The sequence below is a fragment of the Panulirus ornatus genome, chromosome 20 (assembly GCF_036320965.1).
Source record: "Panulirus ornatus isolate Po-2019 chromosome 20, ASM3632096v1, whole genome shotgun sequence".
In the NCBI taxonomy this organism is placed as follows: domain Eukaryota; kingdom Metazoa; phylum Arthropoda; class Malacostraca; order Decapoda; family Palinuridae; genus Panulirus; species Panulirus ornatus.
In genome coordinates this window covers 7,689,493-7,707,708 of record NC_092243.1, presented here as the reverse complement: position 1 = coordinate 7,707,708, position 18,216 = coordinate 7,689,493, and the positions used below count along the sequence as shown (strand labels likewise).

Here is an 18,216-nt window from a genome sequence, read left to right as displayed (position 1 = left end):
ACGGGCGCATCCTAAGGAGGAGAAGGAGAAGGAGGAGAAGGGGGAAGAGGAGGACCGGAGACGATCAGTACGGTGAGCCTGGAGATGATCAGGCGGGAAACACCCGCAGCTGCTGAAAAATAAAAGAAGCGTTGGGAAATCTCCCTAAACCAGACGGATCTACTTGCTGACCACCACCACCGCTGCTGCTGCTGCTGCTCGTGAGGTGGGAGCAGTGTGGGGAAGCACGGAGCAAGTGGAGGATGCTCGTGAATGTCGTCCCCCATCAGGGAAAGTGGTCGCTAGCTACGCTACGCCCCTTGAACGCGTCTGTCGCCCCACACCACCAAATCAGGACATTCAGGGCTTTTTTAATCATTGACCACTCCAGATTGGCATCTACTTTATGTTAACGAGCTAGAGTGAGGGTACTCACGTAGTTGTTCGAGAAAACACGTTGTCCATTAAGCATTTATCGCTGTTCGCGCCTCACTCCTTACTAGACGCAGTTCTGCGAAGAGGACCGTGTGTGAGCCAGCCTCACGATCGATGCTTGAGGATTTGTTCATCTGTGGTGGACGTATTGTTCCTGGTGCCATGAGGAATGATGAGCGGGGCAGTGCGTGGGAAGGACAGATGGCAGGAGACCTGATGTTCTCTGACGAGGTTATCTGCTGGAGGACAGTAATGGTAGTATATGGGAAGGACAGATAACAGAAGACCTGATGGTCTATGACGAGGTTATCTGCTGGAGGACAATGATGGTAGTGCATGGGAAGTAGACAGATAACAGAAGACCTGATGGTCTATGGCGAGGTTATCTGCTGGAGGACTGTAATGGTAGTACATGGGAAGGACAGATAACAGAAGACCTGATGGTCTATGACGAGGTTGCCTGCTGGAGGACAGTAATGGCAATGTATATGGGGAAAGTGACCTCAGTGTGGGAGCTTCGTCCTGGGCATTTGGGCTTCCTCGATATGTCTTGACGATATCTATGATGTCGAAGGGTCAGTGGAGTGACACTCGACGGACACTGAAGTCGCTGGCTTTCTCCCCTACCGTCACTAACCCTCCCGGTACCCAGGCGAGGTAGTGCCATTGATACACACCCTCCCCCCCCGGTCGGTGGCTGCCTACCACCTACGAGAGAGAGAGAGAGAGAGAGAGAGAGAGAGAGAGAGAGAGAGAGAGAGAGAGAGGAAACTGGGATCGTACATTTACCTATCTGTGGTTAGCATGCCTGAACAACCCAAACACCTCCATTCCCCCTTCCCTCACTCAACTCCCTCCTTTACTCCAAATGAATGGCCTCGGATCATGCATAGCTGTCTCAAGGTCGCAAAAAGAAGAAGAAGAAAAAAAAAGAACCAGCCAATGTATCTACTGGCCTCTCTTCCCTCACAATCTCCTTTGAGCGTCGATCGTTTCATACTTAACCCTGATCACTGTCATTTCCCCCGTGCTAACGACCACTCTCATGCCAAATTGGTGATTTGTTAGTGGTCCTCCATCTTCCCGCTTGCCATTCGTCACAGCAAGCATGGGGAAGGTGGTCGTTGCTTGCTCAAAGAAGTCGGAGGGAGGGAGGGAGGGAGGGCAAATAAATGACGTCTGTCTTTCATTATTATCTCTCCTCACTCAGTTGGGAGCAGTGGTACGCAAAGGAATTTTACAAAGCGATCGGAAACTGCAACACATCGCTGGATCCCTTTTTTTTTCCTAATCCGTTTCGTGACCATGGAAGAGATCAGACGCTCTATAGAGACACTAGCGTTGTCAGGGGGAGAAAAGCGTATTAGATGATTCAAAGAGAAATCTAAGGACCCAAAGGCTGAGATAAGAACTATAATGAAGCTTTGGCAGTGACGTTAAGCTGAATGTATTAAGCTGGAAGAGTTTAACTGAAAGATTAAGCTGAAGGCGTCTAACTGAGGGGATGAAACTGAAGGAAATATCTGTAGACTTCGCGTTGGTACGCTGGTGAGGTAGATAAAGTCAGTCGTGGGTCTGAAGCGAGGTAGATAGATATATATGTATAGGATGCTTGTCACTGATAGATGTCATTATTTTCACATGGAACAGCCACCTCGCCCATTAATGAGTCATTTACATGAAGCCTGTCTCTAAGCGTTGGTGTATAACGGTCATTGTGTCTGTCCATTAAATCACAGGTATGGGCTTATTGATCGTCTAATTAGGGTTATAATAGGAGGGTGTGGTGTATGCCCTTAATGACCGGAAGCTGTCGGTACCACTGATCCAGGGGAGAGCATTTGCATAATCATTTGTCACGTAGGCGTACCAGACATTTTCGACCTTATGGTTGAAGGTAATTATTACTTTATCTCACCAATTACGAGTTACCTTTAGTTACATTTTTGCCTGATTCCTTTTCAATTAAGAATCATGGGAAGCTCTAGAGAATTTATATCAAAGTACAATATCAGTATTTAATAGGTTTAGAATAACTAACTTCACTACACTGTGTACATTTTTTTTCTTTTTCTAGTTACATATGGACGAAATTTCTCCAAAGTTTCTGGCGGTCGTGGTGCATGTTGGCCTTCACGTCTGACTCACCAAGCACTCTCTTCCTCCCACAAAATTTCAAGTGATCTTACAAGTAATTAATCAAGTCGACGGTAATTCATATAATTCCTGTAATTTCTCGTACAGAACCTTTGGTCTGTGATAACTCCTGATAACTTATGGTGGAACTGTTGTAAATTTGACTGATTGGAAAGACGAGTTGATCAAAATTCTGTGGTTATGAGTAGGGAAGGATGAACACTTGGGTTGACTGTGGACCGACTGCCGCAAACGAGATTCGAAGTCTTTAAAGCACTCGTCGTCCTAGTAAGGGTCAATATAAAGCACTCGTCGTCCTAGTAAGGGTCAATATAAAGCACTCGTCGTCCTAGTAAGGGTCAATATAAAGCACTCGTCGTCCTAGTAAGGGTCAATATAAAGCACTCGTCGTCCTAGTAAGGGTCAATATAAAGCACTCGTCGTCCTAGTAAGGGTCAATATAAAGCACTCGTCGTCCTAGTAAGGGTCAATATAAAACACTCGTCGTCCTAGTAAGGGTCAATATAAAACACTCGTCGTCCTAGTAAGGGTCAATATAAAGCACTCGTCGTCCTAGTAAGGGTCAATATAAAGCACTCGTCGTCCTAGTAAGGGTCAATATAAAGCACTCGTTGTCCTAGTAAGGGTCAATATAAAGCACTCGTCGTCCTAGTAAGGGTCAATATAAAACACTCGTCGTCCTAGTAAGGGTCAATATAAAGCACTCGTCGTCCTAGTAAGGGTCAATATAAAGCACTCGTCGTCCTAGTAAGGGTCAATATAAAGCTATACTACCCCAGTTCGTTAGTATAGCTATTCAGGGTTTTATTTTGCCGACTTTATTCTTCTTCTTCTTCTTCTTCGAGTAAACCCTACGGAGTTCCACTGTCATGACCCGCATTCCACCACCACACGGCAAGTCTTCCTAAGCATGATCACTGGACTCGCCCAGGCCACACGTGTTCACTGCGACATGATGTGGCAGTGGGAGGGGGAGATTTTGGTCCCGTGTTGTGACGCTGGTCATTGAATTGTGAGTGTCGTAAGTAAACACACACACACACACACACACACACTTTTACATGTAGGGATAAATTTGTACACTCATATGAGCGTACATCCACACACATTCACCCACACATACACACATGAGCATAAACACACACACACACACACACACTTTTACATGTAGGGATAAATCTGTACACTCATATGAGCGTACATCCACACACATTCACCCACACATACACACATGAGGACACACACACAAACACACACACACACATTTATATATAATCCTTTGCATATACATGTGGGTATGGATGGATATACACACATGCATGTGTACGGTAGTCCCGTGCATCCACGTCCATGTGCGTACATGGATGTTTAGATCCATTTCTTAAACGAAGATTTCGTGGAGTTTGCTACATATATTGACATGGGTTCGAATAGAATTTCATTTTACCTTCAGAATTTAGTTTGAACCCCAGTACATCGAATGCATTATGGACCTTATCGTCTCTCAAAATGATGGGTCATTACATATTTCACCTCTCTGAGACCTCCTGAAAGCTGTAGGTGTAGGAGAGAAGAACAGTGCTAACTTTGGGACATCAAAAGCATATTGCAAAAGAAAAGAAAAATAAGAATCGCGATTTTCATCCACTTGAGTATGAAAATAGACATCTTTTTTTTTTCAACATTGAGAAGGATCTAGACCATATATTTCTGAGAATCAAAACACATATTTGCACATGTTTTAAGCACATCATCACGATTATTTACACAGGGTCTTAACTATGTGATTAAGATTATTTACACAGGTTCTTAATGGCATCGTTAAGATTAGATATATACCCTCTTTTTTTTCTTGACGATCTATGATAACTTGATATTATTGAGTATGGAACTTACACAGCAAATCTTATATCAGGGTCTTGAAAACTGTGATCCTGTACAGACGATTTGTGTATGTGAGAGATGACCGGTATGGACATCAGATAACTCATCTACATATGCTCAGTGTCTTATCTTCAGCGCCACTGATAAGCCTTCAGTGCCAGCGCGATGTCTCGAGACTTCAAGGCAAACGGACTTCTCTTATGATGTCCGCTTCTCGAACTTCACCTGAGAAATACTTTGATATTTTACTCGTGTAAACAACTTTACTCTCGAGTCTTTATCTGTCCGTCTGTCTGTCTTTCTGTATCTGTCTGTCGTATATCTCTCGATCTGTCTCTGATATGATGGATTACCTGGTATGTGAATATGTTTTCAGCACCAGTAATTTTTTTGAATTCTGTTCCTTGCTGACGTCGATGCGAATCTTGGTTGGTTACATGAATCAGGTGGCTTAAGCAATTGCAGAATCGCTACATGAGCAAGAGAATGTCTGCCCCTGTTATCATGGAAGTGCTAGAAGGAAGTGAAGACGGAGCGTGGTTACTGGAATTCGCACATGAAGGTAGTAGAATGAAGCTATGAAACGTAGTCGCCTGGAGTAGCTTTCGTTCGCATGATTCAGGCAGAATGGAACAAGGTCGGCAGTTGGGGAGAGAGAGAGAGACCACAACAACACCATCCCCCGTATAGACCACGACCTCCAAAGAGGTCTTTCCATTATCGAATTATGCTAATGATACTGTGATTGGAACCCCAGTGACTTCCGGTGATTTTAGAAGACCTGACCTACGATCTCTCTCTCTCTCTCTCTCTCTCTCTCTCTCTCTCTCTCTCTCTCTCTCTCTCTCTCTCTCTCTCTCTCTCTCTCTCTCTCTCGTCCCCCCTCCCTCCCTCCGACCTCTGTTATGTGTGCCTGTGTGTCGACAGCCAGCCTGGCCCCCACATTACCGAATACCCCCAAGTGAATAGCTCCATAGCCTCAAGATTAACCTCAGACATTATTCTCCGGAAGCCCCTCCCCATGAAGAATGGTGGGGCTCGGCCAACGAGACATTCCACCCGGATGGGAAACTTCACAAACCGCACCACCACCGCCAGGATGTGTGTGTGTGTGTGGATGTGTGTGTGTGTGTGTATGTGTGTGTGTGTGTGGATGTGTGTGTGTGTGTGTGTGTGGATGTGTGGATGTGTGTGTGTGTGTGTGTGGATGTGTGTGTGTGTGTGGGTGGGTGTGTGTGTGTGTGCCTGCCTTGTTTTGAGGGAACCGAAAGCAATCTCTTGGTTACTGATAGACTGGATTGGGAAACTAGATGTCTCTCTCTCTCTCTCTCTCTCTCTCTCTCTCTCTCTCTCTCTCTCTCTCTCTCTCTCTCTCTCTCTCTAAGTCAGGATCGATCCATCATCACTTTTCTTTTTTTCTTTTTTTTGGTCGCGATACACGATGATGGTCTTTGATGACTAAAGAGCATGGATGTATATATATGCCTCTGTTGCATCATTTTGGCGTTATTGATTTGCTGTCGTTGTTGATGTTTGTATGCTTAGAGTGGGGTGTTTTTTTAGAAGTTGTCGTAAATGCTTCAGTCATTCATGCCTGTAATGTTTGTGTGTGTACGTGTTTACGTCTGTGATCGGTGTGTTTGTTTTTAACATTTATCATTACTCGTGGAAGATGTTTTTTTTTCCTTGCTATCAGTGCTATATTATCTTCATGAGGCATTTTAGGTCAAGTGTTCAATTTGAGGTCATAGCAGTCTCTTACGAGAAGCCAGGCTCCTCTGTCTAATTGCTCCCTGTCGTTGGATCACCTTCTACCATTTTGACTGGTGACATATGCAATGATTTACCAGTAAGAGTAGTTCAGAGCAACACCAATGAGTTCATTCAGGACCAGATTTGACGAATTCTTCGCTTCATGTCTACGACTGGTGCTGGTTGCCCCCTACAGTGTGAAAACAGAAGGTTTACAGGCATTTTCGTATCAGTTTATATAACCTTGCTTTATCACTCCACACTAAGCTCTCTGTGTAAGCCTGTTCTCCTTCCCAGTTGAAGGAAGGCCTCGAAATGATCCAACGGTCTGTTGCTCTTTGCCCTCTTCTGTGTACCATCGTGTGCCTCTCACACATTACTATCCTATGTTCTATGTTCTTCATGCGATGCGTGTTACGGAAGGGCTCGAACTACCGTTTCGCTGCTTCAGACACTGATTCAGTACGCTTGCTCATGTGACGCGTGTTACGGGAGGGCTCGAATTACTGTTTCGCTGCTTCAGACAGCGTTTCAGTGCACTTGATCATGTGATGCGTGTTACGGGAGGCCCGAACTACTGTTTCGCTGCTTCAGACATTGTTTCAGTACGCTTGCTCATGTGACGCGTGTTACGGGAGGGCTCGAACTTCTGTTTCGCTGCTTCAGACAGCGTTTCAGTGCGCTTGCTCATGTGACGCGTGTTACGGGAGGCCTCGAACTACCGTTTCGCTGCTTCAGACACTGTCTCAGACTCAGTGCGTTCCTGTTGCACCCATGAAACATCCAAGGAAGTGCTTTGAACGTGTTCGGTTGAAGAGGGAATATTGATATTTCTTTGACAACAGTAGAATATGTGGCTCTGTTATTCAAGTGAATTTATTGTTGCGACTGGAAACTCCGAAAAAAAAAACGTTCACTGCAGACGAAATAGATGAAATGTAATCAGACTTGTTATAAAATGTAATAAAACTATGTATAAGATGATGTAACGATCAAACGAAAAGGCATAATGGTCGATATCACGCTGTCCGTTAAACGTATATTCGGATGATCACATTCTTCGTTGAACATACATTCGGATGATCACATTCTTCGTTGAACATTCATATGAATATTCACACTGTCCTTTGTTGAACATTTATGTCCGTGATCACACTGTTTGTTGAGCATTCATGTGAACAGCCACACTGTCCTTTCGTTGAACATTCGTGTGAGTGTCCTCAGGTGTCTGATTTTCATTTATATTCGATACAAGAAGAATTAGATCAGTCTGATATTCGTCAGGTGTCGCTTCGCTTAGGCAGTGAGATCACGTACGATGTTAGAAGATTCGTGTCGCTTAGGCAGTGAGATCACGTACGATGTTAGAAGATTCACGTCGCCTAGGCAGTGAGATCACGTACGATGTTAGAAGATCTCGCGTCGCCTAGCCAGTGAGATCACGTATGGCGTTAGAAGATTCGCGTCGCTTAGGCAGTGGAATCACGTATGGTGTTCGAAGATTCACCTCCTGAAGACAAAGAAGATTGCTTTGCGTTTTATTTATAACATGTAGTTGACAAGAGCCTTAACGACCCCCCATCCCCAGGCAGTTGACGAGCCTAAAGTAGCCAACTAGCAGACCAACCACCCACCAATCACTGTCAGGATAACATCTCTGTAGTACAGCAGTCAGGAAATAAAAGACGATCATCCGGCTTGGATATGTGAGAGTTCCGGTCAGTGTGTTTATGGTTTGTGTTGGTTTATGATGTTTGTTGTATTAGCTTAGGGGTCGTAACTGTCATATAACCTCAGGACCTATTTTATGGCTGTGGTCCTGCCGCTTCAAAGGTTGTGCGCTACAATCAGCAGCAGGGAAGTGATGGACTCCCTTCAAGGGGGGTGGTGAGGTGTTCTTAGACAAGACTGTGATCTTTTTTCGGCTATTGTCGAGTGTAAAACGTTGCTAAAGGTGACTTTTTTTCGCTTGCGGTGTTCCCATCTCTTGGTGGCGTCCGGTAACACCCACCTGTGTGTTTGTGTCAAAACGTGTATATCATAATCATATGATAAAGCGATGGGAATTCGAATAAAAGTTACAGGAAAATGTCTTTTTTTTCGAGACTGGTACGAGTCTTAGCGCTACTTGACAATATATATTTTTTGGGGGCAAAATATCAAAGACTACATCACAGAGTCTTTGGCAAAACATAAACATTCTCAAGTTCAGGTACGACTCGCACCAGTCTCGAAAAAACGAAAAAATTTTCCTGTAACTTATTCCCATCGCTTTTATCATATGATGATAATATTTTCGAATGCGTTTAATGCGTAAATTGAAGAGATAAATATGTGTTTGTTCACAGTTATTTTCTGTCGTAAAGTCTCTCATCGCAAGGTGGGAGAGGGAGTCCCCCTTTGCGAAGGCCGCCTTTCCGACGTTCCAATAATTCATCGCATCGTCATCCCGAGCGCCAGCCACTCAGCGTCGACCTGCGCCGTCGCTTCTACCACGTTCTTCCCTGAAGGCGACGATGCCAAGCCTCGTCGTCTTCGCCAAGTCGACCGCCCGTCGTGTGGTTCTTTGAATACGGGAGGCGAACTGGGCCAAGGAATGGAACTTGTCAAGCACTGCAGCGCTGACTGGCCTCTCAGACGTCACCAACCCTCCCGATACGTAGGCGGTACCGCCTCCCTGGAAGATAGATAGATAGATAGATAGAGAGAGAGAGAGAGAGAGAGAGAGAGAGAGGGAGAGAGAGATCAACACCTGGAGCATGTCACGGGCACAAACAAACCCTCCCACTGTCCATAACCCCTTTTCCACCCCCTCAATAGCAGGCTAACCCATATGATAAATATATGATAAACCCATATGATAAAAGCGATAGATAGATAGATAGAGAGAGAGAGAGAGAGAGAGAGAGAGAGAGAGAGAGAGAGAGAGGGAGAGAGAGATCAACACCTGGAGCATGTCACGGGCACAAACAAACCCTCCCACTGTCCATAACCCCTTTTCCACCCCCTCAATAGCAGGCTAACCCAAAAACCCAACCACCCACCTGCCCACCCACCCACCCACCTGCCCACCCAACCTAACCTAACCCAACACGTTCCCCCACCCACCCCCTTTTATTTTTTCCTTCAACAACCCACACAAAAAAAGTTGCAAAAGCCAACAATTAATGCGCAGGTTAATAAGTGCGCCCTCCCTTCCACCCCACACCCTCCCCTCTTTCCTCCTACACACGCATAAACCCACCCACCCTCCACACATAATGGGAGCCACGGCCGATGGAAAACGGAATGGGGGACCAAAAAAAAACGTAAAGGGGGGGAACAGCAGTTCTGGGTACTTACGGTTACATTATTGTCCGACCAATATGTAATACGCGGGGTTTGGGGGGGAGGGATGGAAACAGTACAACCACCACCTCACCACCGCCTCCTCTTCCCTCCCCTCACACAAGACCCTTCCCTCATTGACCCTCTGCATTTTTCTCTGTTGTCAGTGGCCGCATAATTAAGGCAACCATTACCGATATTTTAGGCGACGAATTATCCGGGAACATGCAATATAGCCAGCGTGTGAAACGGGACGGTATTTATTCAGCCCACAAAGTGGGAGGTTTGCCTCCTCCCCCTCCAGTGGTAGCAGAAGGGAATGTATTTTACTTTGTTCTTAATCGTGTGTGTGTGTGTGTGTGTGTGTGTGTGTGTGTGTGTGTGTGTGTTCTAGCGTTTTTTTTTTTTTGGGGGGGGTCTCTCTCGTTCGCAGTAATACACAGAGATTTCATATTAATACCAGCATTACGGTACAATTACAGTGGGAAGTCATTTCCCTTCGAACGTGTAATCATTTCAGGGATGTTGGGTTCGCCCCGATCGTGCCTTCAGAAGTGGAGCTTTTGAGCAGACACACACACACACACACACACACACACACACACACACACACACACACACACACATATACAGTCCTCTCCTGCTTGGTGCTGCTTGCCACGGCGTACCCCAGGTGTGGCCTCTCACATCAAAGCTCATTAACCTGTATTCACACTCCAAACAAGAGGTCATTACGGTCGAATTCACATATAACCCCCTGTCGTACAACAAGTAATTACATTGATTCCAAAGGTGTAATTGCCGTCTGATTGGTATAACTGTGAGTAATTCTTGCGTGCTGGGGTCGGGCCCAGATTGGACCAGATAGGAATTAACCAGATGCCTTTTGCCACCTCATAAAACACAACTGCGACCTCAATTTTTCCGTCGACCCTCCTGTTGTTTCATGATCCTGGCTAGCTGGTCTCGACAGGAAAGAGACAATCAAATAATTTTCTCTCGGTCGCGCAGGTAATAATTTTTATTTGTTCAATAAACCGTTATCGGGAGAATTTTAGGATATAACCTCCATGATTCGGCCCGACCCAGGTGAAGAATGGCGGCCTTTCCAAGCACTGCAACCCCACTCCCTTCGCCTCCCTCTCCCTCATTGCCGTCGACGTAACTATACGACTGCATAAAACCCCAAGGTATATATATATATATATATATATAAACAGAGAAGGGGACCCGGTGAGGATATTCCCTCAAAGGCCCAGTCCTCTGTTCTTAACGCTACCTCGCCAACGCGGGAAATGGCGAATTGTTTGAAAGAACGATATATATATATATTGTGTGTGTGTGTGTGTGTATCTTTGGGTAATTTGCTGTCGATTGCCACTTGAAGGGTTCACTTCCACGAGACTGCTTTCGTACTCTCGTGTATATTTGGGCTTATGGCACAGATTGCGGTTTAACCCTACCAGGATGGAGGGGTACGACCCTCAAGGGACGAAAGGACGAGCCTTGGGGACGAATGGGGTCGAAGGTGCGTCATCCTCAGGAGGATAGGACGACCCTTGTGTACGAAGGGTTTTTATCACTGTATTTGTCCTTAAAGATCAGGTGAGAACCCAGGTCATCAGATGGAAGAGGAGTCATGATGTCGTGCTCGCTAGTCGTACCGTCGTATTCAGAGGTCGAACTGTCGTGCTCAAGAGTTGTACCTTCGTGCTCAAGGGTCGTACCTTAGTCTCAAGGGTCGTGCCTTTGTGCTCAATGGTCGTACCTTCGTGCTTAAGGGTACTTAAGGGTCGTACCGTCGTGCTCAAGGATCGTTCTGTCGGGCTGAAGGGTCGTACCTTCGTGTTCAAGGGTCGTACTTTCGTATATATAGATACACCTACCTTACCTGATACCAAAGTTTGTTTAAGACTTTCCTAGTTTTGCCCTTAGCTTCATATTAAACATACCTTCCGTGTTCCTGTGTCAGCACAAAAGTGATGGAAAAAAAACCTCTCACTAGTTTAACCCTGTTCACTTTCTGAAGCTCCTTAAGCATTTAGAACCAACCTCATGTACCAAGAATAGAGAACTTAATCAGATAAGCTTTACAATGGAGTCATGCGCTTGTTAAAAGTTGGCATGCAAGAGTGTTAGTAATAAAACACAATCCTTTTATACGCTTATACTCTTCTAAAGTCCACTCTTAAATGAAATTCTTAAATATTCATTTCATCACTTTATTATTATTATTATTATTATTATCATAATTATTATTATTGTTATTATTATTGTTATCATTATTATTATCATTACTATTATTATCATTTCTGTTATCATTATTACTCTTATTATTGTTATTGCTATTATCATTATCATTAAAACTTACTATTATTATCATATTATCATTATTATTATTATTATTATTAGTATTATCTATCATTGTTATTATTATTATCAATATCATTATCATTATTAATATCATTATTTTTAGTATTATGATTATGATGTAGAAAGATCATAGAAAACATGGAGTATCTTCTTTCCGTTTGTTGGTAGGGTAATGTGTCTGAATCTCCTCTGTGCCACGCGTGTGCTCCACATATTATATACCATGTGGCACAGTGGAGTAGTAGGTTAACAGACACTGCTGTGCTCGGGGGTATCTGGTACCTCCTCCTCCGCTTCAGTTAAAACATAGGGTCTATGAAGCTGGTCTTCTCTGCTGCAGCACTGTTGTGTGTGTGTGTGTGTGTGTGTGTGTGTGTGTGTGTGTGGTGTGTGTGTGTGTGTGCTATTTCTGGGTCCCCATATCTTTATCGTCAACTTTCTTTACATCATGTCATTCTCTAAACTCGTCTATGCTGTTTATTTTCGCTCTCTCATGACTGTTTCATTCGACCCTGCTGTTATCCCACACAAATACTTCCTGACACTATTTTTTTCACAAGTTTTTTTTTGGTTTTACTCTCGTGTTCTATCTTATAGTTCCTCTGTTCCCGCATCTTCCGAAGAACTTGTTCACCTTCTACGTCATCGTTCTCCCTCCCATGCATGGCAGGCTGAGTTCAGTAACCTCTCCATGTAACTCAACTCTCTTTAATTCCTCTGCCATCTTTCTTGTCCCACCTCCAGGCCTTCCATGTTACTCTAATTTCTCTCTTGTGCTTCTGTAAGTGCGGTGACCAAACTTGGGAGGCATGTTCTAGTTTTGGTCAAATGTAGGATGCGAACAGCTCCCTGAATATTTCCTTCTCCTTATGCTTTAATGCCTTTTTTAATATTCACCAGCAGAGAGTTTGTGTGTGTGTGTGGCTGTGTGTGTGTGTGTGTGTGTGGCTGTGTGTGTGTGTGTGTGTGTGTGTGGCTGTGTGTGTGCATGCGTCTGTGTGTGTTGTGTGTGTGCATGCGTCTGTGTGTGTTGTGTGTGTGTGTGTGTGTGGGTGTGTGTGTGTGTGTGTGTGTGTCCCAGACCCCTCATATCACACAGCCACTTCATTACACCCAGTCACACTTAAACAAACAAACAGACAGACAGACAGACTGACTGTCATGTAAGCAGACAAAGAGACAGACAAGAAGGACAGCTGTTGCCAGTCACGTGAACAGCTAGAGAGAGAGAGAGAGAGAGAGAGAGAGAGAGAGAGATAGAGAGATAGATAGAGAGAGAGAGAGAGAGAGAGAGAGAGAGAGAGAGAGAGAGAGAGAGAGAGAGAGAGAGATAGATAGAGAGAGAGAGAGAGAGATAGAGAGAGAGAGAGAGAGAGAGAGAGAGAGAGAGAGAGAGAGAGAGAGAGAGAGAGAGAGTTTGTTTGTCTCTCTCTCCCCCTGTCTCCACACTATGTATATGAACCCAGCATTCAAAGCTCACCAAATCCATGCTTCTCGCGCAGTCTAACCTAATGTTTTTTCTTTTTTTTGGGTGTGTGTGGGGGGGGGGGGGTTAGCTGGCTATCTCGGGGACCGGGACCAAACGAGCGTGTTCGGTTCGGTAATTGTTGTTAGCGGGGGCAATTAGCAGTTGTAATTAGGGAGGGTCCTCAGCTGCCGACTACCAAATTGTTCACTTTCGAGAAGATGCCCAACTCCTCCGATTGTCTGTTGTGTGTGTGTATGTGTATGTGTCTGTGTGTGTGTGTGTGTATGTTTGTGTCTGTGTGTGTGTGTGTGTGTGTGTGTGTGTGTGTGTGTGTGTGTGTGTGTGTGTGTTTTCTGGAGGTTTTATTAAAAACTTTATGGGTGTTAGAACATGAATTTGGGGTCTCCATGTATATTTCCCTTGATATATACATTATTTTAAGGGGGTCCTTTTTTATACTCCTGGGGGCCTTCTTTTTATATTCTTAAGTTTTCGAGGGATGTGAGCGAGGTATCCTACCCACCGCTGTCCGAAAGCTCAGAATATAAACAGGTAAATGACCAACTGGTACTTGTCTGCCCCATGGCACGACGGTTACCGCATTAGGGTTTTACCGATGAATTTAATCGAGACATCTGGGGGTCTGTATATATGAGGCAGCGTGTGGCGCCCTTACGTTATATATTAATTATCTCGCTCCGCCTTCTTTATCACGGTGGCCGTGTCTCTCTTCCTGACGGAGGGGACGTCCGAGTTCGAACTTACCTTAAGAGTATTTTTTGCTCCTGCTGCAGATATGTGTTTATAGAGTTCGTGTGTTCATGGGGTTCGTGCGCTCATGGGGCTCCGTGTGTTTATGGTGTTCGTGTGTTCATGGGTTTTTATGTGCCCTTGGGGTTGGTCTGTTCATGGTGTTCGGGTGCCCTTGGGGCTCGTCTTTTCATGGGGTTTGCGTGTTCGTGGGGTTCGTCTGTTCATGGAGTTTGTGTATTCATGGGGTTCGTGCGCCCTTGAGTTTCGTGTGTCCTTGGGTTCGTGTGTTCATGGAGTTCGTGTGCCCTGGGGTACATAGTAAGTGATGATAATAAGCACACACACACACACACACGCACACACACACACGAGAAAGTGTGTGTGTGTGTGTGTGTGTGTGTGTGTGTGTGTGTAAAATGCTCGCTCCATAAAAACTAATCACACAAAGCCATCGGTTCACAACTATGGCGTTGTATGGCCCACAGATATGTGATTCTCATCTTCAGAGAGAGAGAGAGAGAGCAAATCTTTTTCGGAATCTTCAGCAACAGAAAATCTTCACCGCTGACATACCTTTCTCTGTTCATCATCAAATGTCATCATCAAATATATCCTGATGGCTGTTGTAGTGGTGTACGTAATGATCCTCACAGACCCTGAATATTGTACTAAGAGTTGTAGATATATGCTGATAACCACCACTCAATGTTGGCCCACTAATCTAAAAGACTACAAGAAAATTTATATTAAATGTTTTGAAGACTATTAAGCGATTGGTGGATTTGTTTAAATTCCTCAGCTCTTTCATATATCACGTACAGTAACGAATATATATATATATATATATATATATATATATATATATATATATATATATATATATATATATATATATATATATATCGTGAATTAAGCTGACTATCTTGTGTGGTTTTCAAAAGTTGATACTCAAGGACGCGCTCTTAAAGCCCAGAGAAGGAAGAGGTGGAGGAGGAGGGTAAGGGTAAGTCTGAACACCTGATTCGTGAAGACATCAAGATGGACCCAGAAAGAGAGAGAGAGAGAGAGAGAGAGAGAGAGAGAGAGAGAGAGAGAGAGAGAGAGAGAGAGAGACGGGAGGGGGCGGGTATGTAGATCAAGCGTCCTCATGGGCAAGTGGTGGAGTGGTGGTTGGGGTAGGTAGAGGGTCATCCACCATGGGTGGTTATTGAGCCGCCGGTAGACGGCACAACTTCCTCCGGTGTGGTCACCCTACCACCGGGAAGAAGGGGGGGGGGGTGTAATCAGGCCTGGTGGATGGAGGGGGGAGACCTGCCATAGAGACACCTCCCCCCCCACCCGCCTCCGCCATATCGCTTACAGCCTTTTGGCGTTATCGCCCCGGTCAATTATGGGGTGTAATAGGGAGGGAGAGGTGAGGTGGGGAGGGAGGGACTCGCCGGCAGGAAGCTGCGGTAACCACCCTAGAGAGAGAGAGAGAGAGAGAGAGAGAGAGAGAGAGAGAGAGAGGTGGAGGATGAGGGTTGGGTATGGACGGTGGGAAGTGGGGGAGAAGTATGGAAGGTAGGAAGGGTCATTGTATAGTGTGGGGCACGGGAGGGTAGTGTGTGGATGGTGTCAGGGCAGTGCGTGTGGAATGAGGTCTATTTTCATGCAAAGGGGGGGGTTTCTGCATGACAGTATGGCAGGAATGATGACCACCAGGGGATGGTGATATTACGAGAGTGGAGTAAGATTGCAGGGAGTGTAGCTCTTGAATGTGTGGAGTTCAGGTGGAGTGTCTTCAGGATTGAGTAGCATGTTGAGTAAGACTGAAGAGGCTGTGGCAGTGAGCGTGTGGCATCCAGCCGAAGCCACGCGAGGAATGAGTAAGTTGAGTAAGGCATAGAGAAACAGCAGCACCGACTGTGTGGCGTTGAGTTGAAGGGTCGTCGGAATTGAGTATTGAGTAGAATGGCTTAAAGAAAAGGGGGGGCTCTTGGATTTGGAGTGTGGAGTGATACTTGATAGATGTCAGACTTCAGGGTTGTGGGGTGACTGAAAAAAAAAAAGAGTGCCTGTAGTGCTAGGTGTCTGTGTGGGATGATTCCGAAGGGGGCTTTTGGTAGTGTGGAGAAAGTTGAAGGGACAATAGGACTGCGTGTGCGTAGTATGGTGTAAGTCCGAAGGTGCTGCAAGGGTAAGCGCAAGAGACTTCTGGATTAACTGTGTACAGTGAGGCTGAAGCTGCTTTAGGATTGAGTACATGGAAAACGGAGCAGTGATGTTGATGATGATCAACTAACTTCGGAATGTTGAAGGTACGAAGCACAGCTCCAGAGTTGCGAAGTATAAAGTAGCACAGAAGGTAAACAATATATGTAAACCATGTATGTAAATCACATATGCAAATTAGGTTCTTCGTAGGTTTTGGTGGAAGAGGAAGAGATGCAATTCATTTATTTATTTCTCACAACCTTGGACGGATGAGGATCGGATGATAGGGATGTAAATCATGTCTTAAGAACCTAGAGTAAACAGGAAGAGATGTAAATGATAATCTTACGAAGCCTGGAGTGGGTGGGAAGATGTGTAAATCATCTTTTCTATGGGAAATAAAATGGGTTAGAAAATAGATCTAAGTTGTTTTTTCCAGAAGCATCGAGTAAGAAAGAAGATATATCAATCCTTCTTTCTTTTTCTTTACAGTAAGGAGCGAGAGGGTAGCTCAGCCCCGACGTGAGGTCTTGAAGGAAGGAGCAAAGACAAGAAAAAAAAATTGCTGATGGTTAGGTAAGTCCACATGCGTCATGCACAGTTGAATGCACCATCATGCGTCAGTCATGATTGGTGGGAACATGTCTGTTGTTACAGTGGCGATGGGAAGTGCCTAGATTGGGTGCTCGATGTTTGTGCATAATTCCATGATTGTTGAGGAAATAAGCGTTCACAGTTGCCATAATCCTCACACGAATTTTGATTACCAAACATGGCGAACAGTTGGACTATAGGAAGCAAGCAGCTTCGACCGATAGCCTGTCGTACAGATGAGGTTCATTAAAGGCTTCGTGGGTGTCTCAGAAGGCCTATTCCTATGACAGGAGGAGGAGGAGAAGACATGCGAGAGGTTGGTTCTTCCGATGGTAGTGGTGGGTGTTGGTGTGCCTCCGTTGTGGTAGTTGTGTTGCCAGGTTGTCAGCCTGGGGCACTGTGGTGTGGTTGTGGATTGACTGCTCGTGAAGTTATCGCGTGGAAATGTTGTGATGTTGTGACTGAAAGAAAAATGATAGAAACAGTTGCGAAGGTTATATATATATATATATATATATATATATATATATATATATATATATATATATATATATATATATATATTATTACGGCAAGGATCGTAATGGCTTTGTTATCAGCGTGACTGTGGTGAGGAAGAGGATGGAACCAGGACAAATGTTATAATGCAGGGTTTAATCATGATCCGGCCTGAGGGTAGAATTGTTGGTTGTTTAAGATGAGAGGAGGATTTCTCTGTCGCAGTCGTCCGTGGACCCACGCACCGCCACACAACACTCAACACCGCCCACACTCACCCGAGGCCCTACACCATGTAAGACAAGACCACTAAATCACACAGCTCGCCACACACTCACTCACTCACTCACTCACTCACTCCCCCTACATAAAAAGAGATCTAGTGCCACACACACTCACAAATTCACACCCATGAAACCACATCCACAAAACCACACCCACGAAGCCACATCCACGAAACCACACCCACAAGACCACATCCACGAAACCACACCCACAAGACCACATCCACGAAACCACACCCACAAGACCACATCCACAAGACCACATCCACAAGACCACATCCACAAAACCACACCCACAAAACCACACCCACAAAACCACATCCACAAAACCACACCCACAAAACCACACCCATAAAATCACACCCACAAGACCACACCCACAAGACCACACCAACCATCCGCCACCAGCGAAAGCCCAATAACCTCCACCAACCACATCCACCACACCACCACTAACCACGAAACTCCACCCATAGTCCACCATGACCAACAGACACTCGGTAAGTCCCAGAGACA

General features: G+C 45.1%; 1 long non-coding RNA gene across 1 annotated transcript in view; it reads left to right on the top strand.

The window, feature by feature from the left end:
* Positions 1–18,216, top strand: part of LOC139755897 (uncharacterized) — a 754,411-nt gene that overhangs the window by 460,180 nt on the left and 276,015 nt on the right. Inside the window, exon 4 of the long non-coding RNA XR_011714201.1 lies at positions 16,817–16,900. This is a non-coding gene — a long non-coding RNA (uncharacterized lncRNA). The remainder of the gene's footprint in view (positions 1–16,816; positions 16,901–18,216) is intronic.